We start from the raw sequence: 7,272 nt of genomic DNA on the forward strand, positions 1-7,272 counted from the left end.
TTTACACAGAAGCTGTGTGAGAATGTTCTCTCACGCTCTCCAGTTTGGGGGTTGGTAGGAAGGAAGGGCATGCTTATGGAAAATTGTCGCTGGTTAGTTCAGCCCCCTCAGATGCTTAGCAAACTCTGTCCTTATCCTCTGAAGAACTAAATCCCACGGGTCTGTCTCCAGCCAGCCAGTGAGACCTGTTCTACCTCGTTTGGACTGAAACTTACCCCTTCATACACAAACAGCTACCCCCTTCTCTCTCTCTCTCTCTCCAAGGTCTCTTTCCTACCCAACCACCCATCCGTGACTACACCCCCCTTCTGCGCCTGTCGGAGCGTCATTGTCAAATCGTTAAAAACATCATTTTCAAACAAATAGATAATGACTGCATGTCAGAGTTTCATTTAAGTCTTTCCCGGGGAAGCCAGCAGAATGCCAGAAGTGGTTTTCTGGAGGAGGAGACACTGGGATTTCTATAACGCATGGACAAATGCGAAGGTAAGACCGCCACGTTAGGTACAAAACTAGGGAGAGGTCCTGCAGGGCAATAAAGCCTTCGTGGTTATTTCTTTCCCAAGCAGAAGGGAAGAAAACATCGTCACACATCACCAGTTCTCCACACGTTTGTCCATATAGCTTTACAGGACCGTGAAATGTTTGCGTCCGAATCGGTTGTTGGTCAAACCCAGTTACAGTCCTGAGAGAGTCCGACGATCCTCTTGAGGACATATGAGAAAACGCTCAGACGTGGCATTAGAGGGTCACACTATTATCTCTTTTGCCTTATTTCCAGGTTTGCATTTTTTAAAGCAAAGCTTCATTAGCTTTGGTGGTGGTGGTGTCCCCCTCCGCCCCCACCCTGACCCACCCTGCACTGGCTCATCTACAGTCCCCATTTATTCAATCAAATACTCACCTAGGTGTTCTTAACCAGTTGACTTTAAGTAAGGGAGATTATTTTGGATAACTTGGGTGGACCTGATTCAATCCATCGGAAAACCTTAAAAGCAGGGCTGGGACTTCCCTGGGAGGGGAAAAATTCCTCCTGCAACCCCCAGCTCCAGCCCGTGCGGGATCTACCCTTCACAGTGTTATACCCTGATGGATTTTGGACACAGCCAGCCCCCACCGTCACATAAACCTTGCAATAAATGCATGAACATATATCCACCCTACTGGTTAAGTTTCTCGGGTTGAATCCCGATTGATATACCCTCTTTGTGTGTGTGTGTGTGTGTGTGTGTGTGTGTGTGTGTGTGATGTCAATCCATTGTCCTTCTAAGAACAAATTCCCACCTTCACAAAATGGAGCCAAGTATTTTTAAAAAGTAGGTCCTCTTAAGACGTCTGGTGGCTCACACCCTCCAGGAAGAACCCTCTAGGACTAAGTCTCAACAGAAGATTCACCTGTTTCTTCACAAACAAAAGATGACCAAGTAAGAAAGGGACTTATATCGTCCAGAGGAAAGACTAATGACTCTTCTTTCCTTAAAGGAGAGAAGGGATTGTCTTCTTTCCTTGACTAAAGTTTAGTCAGTCCCGGTCCCTGGGCTGCTGAGCCAGTTTTTCAAGAATTTCCTCCATGCCTGGGACACCTGGGTACCTCAGTCAGTTGAGCATCTGGTTTTTGATTTCAGCTCAGATCATGGTCTCACGGGTCGTGGGTAAGAACCCTACACTGGGCTCCGGGCTGCCTACTTGGGATTCTCTCCCTCTCCTCCTCTGCCCCTCTCCCACTGCCTGTCTGTCTCTCTCTCAAAATTACATAAATACCAAAAAAAAAAAAAAAAAGTCCTCCACCCTTGTCAGCCAATCAAATTCTCTCCACCAACTTAATGTTCCACCCATGTCCCCACCCAGCCCATTACCTGTTCGTTCTCATCTGTCCCTATTACATTTGGAATTGGGTTCCATCTTTCTCTTGTATTTGCAATAGTTTTGAATAAAATCTTCCTTGACGTTTTATATAGGCATCGGAATGATTGTTTTCTTCAACGATACTCAAGAAGATCGGCCCTTAGGAGTGAGAGAGGCAAACTTCCAGTTATAAAATAAGCAAACCATGGCGATGAAAAGCACAGTGTAGGGAATACAGTCAATGATATTGTCGTAACGTTGCGTGGTGACAGACGGCTTCTGCACTCACTGCGATGAGCACAGCATCACGTACACAATTGTCGAATCATTACGTCATGCGCCTGCCACTAATCTCGCGTTGTTCGTCAACTCTCCTTAAATAACAAAACAATGTTAAAAAGAAAGTCGCAAGGACTAGGAACTTTGTTACCTGTGCTGCACAATATTTAATCGAACAAAGAGTCTATGTGTAAGTGGACCCTCGCGGTTCAAACCCATGGTGCTTAAAGGTCCACTGCAGTTTATGTTGAACATCGGGGGCCCAGAATTGGGGCACGCGCTAGGGAAGGGTGCCTATGGGACCAGCTCCCACTAAAGCCCACGGGCCCTGAGTCTCTAGGGAGCTTTCCGGGTAGACAACATTTTACCAGTGTTGTTGCAAGCCCATGCTTAGAGGATTGAAGCCTTGGGAGCCGGTGCCTGGTTTCCTTCAGAGTTTGTCCCATGTGCCTTTTCCCCTTCCTGCTTTCACTTTGTATCCTTTCGTAAATCCCAGCCGTGAGAATAAGAATTTTAAAAAACCAGCCATAAACTAGCTCCATGAGGTCCCCTTTCTACCTCCACCAGAACTAGAGCCCTGAATTTCTCTAGCGTCATGACCACGCCAGGAGAAGAGACCATGTGCCTTAACAATGAACAACACCAGCATGTGCTGAAGGTTCCATCTCGCCAGGCTCTGCCCTTAGTATTTTAAGAGGATTATCTCCCTGCCCCATCCTTTTTTGTTCAAACAGGGCTGGGGTTTTTTTTTTTTAATGTTTATTTATTTATTTTGAGAGAGGGGGGCAGGGAGAGTGAGCAGGGGAGGGGCAGAAAGAGAGGAGAGATTCCCAAGCAGGCTCCTTACCTGTGGGGTGCAGAACCCCACACGGGGCAAGAAGCCATGAACCGTGAGATCGTGCCCTGAACCAAAACCAAGAGTCAGAGGCTCAACCAGCTGAGCTACCCCAGGTTGCCCTGTGCCCAGACTTTTAATAGTCCCTGCCTACAATTGACATCGTGAGCTCAAGACCCTCAGCTGGTTTGCCTATTGATATCGGTGCTCAGGACGTTCACACGTTGTCTTGTTGGTATCTCCAGGAAAGTGAACATTAGGACCATGGTGTCATAGTATACACTTGGACTTCCTTAACTCGAAGTGGGTCAAGTTTTTCTCCGGACCCTTCGGCCACACTCGTGGGGCCCTGTCCCCTCTTCTAGGTATTCTTCTTCCCAGGAGTCTCAAGACCTCGTGATCCCATGACGGTTCCATTCCAACCAGAGGATCTATTCTAGATCAGCATTTACCTGAGGTGGACCCCAACCCCAGCGGTTTGCGTTTGGAACCACCTCTCTCACTGAGGGTGTTAAGGCTTGGGGGGTTTTGTTGTTGTTGTTGTTGTTTCCTTTAGGAAGTACAGATAGCAGATGAGAGGCTGAGGGGAGGTATCGTCTCAAAGGTAGGAGAGGAAGACTTTTCCAGCCCCTTTGAGAACTCACTCTATCCAGCTAAGCCCATCCGCAAATGCTGACGTCCTTGAACAGCGTAGGAGTCAGAGGTGGACACGTTGGGATGGGAACACGTTTGTAGAAAGAGAGAGTCCCTGGGGACTGTGCAGAAGTGGTTAGGAGCAAACGAGCAGGGGTGGAGCGGATCTTTCCAGCTGGAGTGTGTATTTATTTAGAGCTTGCACCACATAATATTTACAAGATACTTAGCATGCATTAATTACGCTGTAATGAACTCTATGGCTATAATATCAATGTTCTGTCAGGACTGGAAAATGCCCCCCACCCCACCCACCCCACACTTTTTTATCACCTTGCGGGGGGAAAAAAGAAAAATTAAAATTAATTGCATGCCCATTAAATGCTTATTTTTAATAGAAAACTTGCAAATGACGGGCAAATGCAAAACAGGGTACACAGTAAATCAAAAGCAGATAACACACACTTCTAGACACACTCTACTGTTTTTATGAGCATGTTTTACAATCCATTCATTATGCTGTCTGTCCTTTTGAAAGCTTGTGATTATATCGCTCATACAAAGAAACATGTGAATGGCTGTGTAACAAGCCATGAAAATCAGGACAAAACTGAGCATTTCTGCTGCCATTTGAATCCGCCTCCCTCCAATCTCTGCCTAGAGAATTCTTACAGGAGGCTCATCCCTTTAACACCCACTCAAAGCCTTGCAGAAGGGAGCGAACTGGGGAAAGACTTAATATCGTGGCTCATGATTCAAGATGGCGGTTATCCAAAGAGCGGCCATCAACCATCCAGTTTCTTCAAGTAGCAACATTTTCTCTGGAGGCAAGGAGATCAGGGTTCTATGGAATGATTTCCTCAAAGAATCCCGGGTCACCCCCAGACCACTTCCTTCCCAAACATAAGTCATCTTTATATTACCCAGGGCAAATCACCATCCAGACTGTCTTTCTATCATGGGAGTCCCTTAACTCACCAAGCAGAGGGTAACTGATTTCGTTTTCAAAAAAAAAAACAACTTCCTAATTTAATGCAAAATCTTGCCTCTCTCTAAATTCCATTCACCATTCTAACGTTGACTTCTGGGTCAACAGATGGCCGTAAATGACTTCACTCCCTCTTTTACTTGGCCACCTTTCAAGTATTCGGTAACAAGCTTCTGACGCCTGCGAGAGTTCGACTTGTGGATGGTGTGAAGAATGTCTTTGCCTTGTGAGAGGTCATACGCCAAGCGGGAAGTCTACCTATAGATGAGTACAGAAACACTAGGTTCCAGACCGGGTGTTCCCACAGCTGTTCGTGGTGACCCTTCTTTGCTAGGATCTACCGTCTCCCCACCCGCAAGAGGCGAATACCCTTGTCCCTTTCAGATGAAAAGGCTCTCAGGTTCTTAGTTTGCCTCTCGGTGGTAGTCACTTGTCTGGAGTCAATCCCAGTGCGTTTGTGCATTTCCTAATTACAGCTTCCAGTTTTATGATAAATGCAGGGAGCTTCTTTTACAGCGGTTACAACTCGTGATAAGCAAGGCAATAAAAGTATGAAATGAACATCTTATTCCAAGAGGAGAATTACAGACAAGAGGACTAGTTGACATGAATACATGCTGGAAATGATCCAGACAAGAAGAAAATTGAATACATTTCCTAGGTAATGCCCAAACATTGCTTATTGTATGCTATTGAAAAATGTGAAAATTGTACATTGAATTGTCTCCTACTCACACAAAGAAGTACCATGGCATAGTATTGACGTCCCTTTGGGTCGTATTTCTTGGAGCGTGAAATCGAGAGCATTCGTATAACAAACATGTATTGACATCCACTTTGTGCCAGATGCCTTGCTAGATGAGGGGGACAGGGCAGCTGTGGACACTGCCCTAGAGGTATTCATGAAGGACACAGACCATACAACGACGATTACGATGTGTTGTGTGCTATCATCAGGTCTCTTCCGATTTGCCAAGAAACCCCGGAGGGAAGAACAACAAACTCAACATGGCCCAGTTGTGGAAGCCTTCACAGAGGAAATGATAAGCCAGCAGGGTATCAAAGGGAAAATAAGACTGATGGGGCAGATAAAGGTAGGAAACATATTCCATGCAGAAAAAGCAACTAGTCAAGGCCAAGAGAGTTAAAGAACATGGCAAGTTCAGCAACAGTGTTAGCTCAGAATTGAAATTTAGGGACACGTGAGCCAGAAGAGGAAGAGAAGGCTGCTAACGTCGTTTGGGTTTATGTCATGAGATGCCTTGGGATTTATTGTGAAGGAGATACGGAATGATTTACATTTTTTGCGCTGGAAAAATTACCGTGATGTTTTTGTGGTCAGGGGTAGAAAGCGTGTGGCACTTATAGAAGGCGGAGTGGCAGGGCAACTCAGGAAGCTGAAAAGCTCAATAACCTCAGAAGGTGCTAATGAGGACCCCAGTGCCACATGTGGTTATGGACACGGAGAAGAGGAGAGAGAGGCAAGAGGCAGTCAGGGTGTAGAGTTGTCAATGTCTGCAGGACTGGTAGATGGGGCAGAAGGGAGAAAGGAGAATCCATAAGGATATCTAGGGTTTTTGCTTGGGCGATTTGGTGAATGAAACCACCATTAACTAAGACACATTGTGGGTTCCTCGTGGGTCCAGCATTTTTAATATTGGTTGCACGGCATTTAAAAAAATTTTTTTTTAATGTTTTTATTTATTTTGGAGACAGAGACAGAGCATGAGCAGGGGAGGGACAGAGAGAGGGGGAGACACAGAATCTGAAGCGGGCTCCAGGCTCTGAGCTGTCAGCGCAGAGCCCGACGCGGGGCTCGAACTCATGAACCACAAGATCGTGACCTGAGCCGAAGTCGGACGCTTCACCGACTGAGCCACCCAGGCGCCCCACGCTGCATTTCTGGTGCCTGTGGGATATGTATCTGAAAAATTTAGAGAAGGCAGTTCCAAAGTTCAAGAACGAGGTTACTGGTAGGTGATCTTTGAAATCACGGACGTAAACAAGGTGACCCAGAGAGACTGACCATTTAAACCATGAAAATACTTACATTGAGGGGAGGGGTAGAAAGGAGTGAATTCCAAAACGAGACGGAGAAGGCAACGTTCCAGGCATAATAGGAGGAACCAGAAGATTGTGGTGGTGGTCAACAGGGAGGGTTAAGTGCCTGCAGTCCCGACACGCTGCACAGAGAACCACTTCTCAAATGTCACCCCCGAGGGCCGTTCGGATTTCCAGGGTTCCCTTCGCTAAAGTCCAATTGCACTTGTCCCAAGATTGGCCTGACATCCTCCGGTCCTGTCACTTCTCTGAACTTTGCTCTTCGGCCACAGCCTCAGGAAAAACGTCTTCAGACCCTCCCACGATACTTTTCTTCCCAAAGACCCAAAGGTCTTCAGACTTCCCATCAAGGCACTGGCCCGGCACCCATACAGCTGCGAGCCTGGGGTTCTCAGCGTGTGCTCCCAGGACCAGCAGCTTCTGCAATTCCGAATCAGCCCTACTGAATCAGACCCTCGGGGTGAAAAGCACCAGCCCGGGTTGGAACAAGCCCTCCGGGTGATTCTGACGCCCGCTCCAGTCTGAGAGCCACAAAGTAAGCTGTTGGTTGTATCCTCCTAAACGTCGCAGGTTCCCTGAAAAAAATGTGCAAAGACTCCCGTCTTTGATAATGGATACGTGGACTCTGTGA

Source organism: Felis catus, chromosome E3 (assembly GCF_018350175.1).
Source record: "Felis catus isolate Fca126 chromosome E3, F.catus_Fca126_mat1.0, whole genome shotgun sequence".
NCBI classification, from domain to species: domain Eukaryota; kingdom Metazoa; phylum Chordata; class Mammalia; order Carnivora; family Felidae; genus Felis; species Felis catus.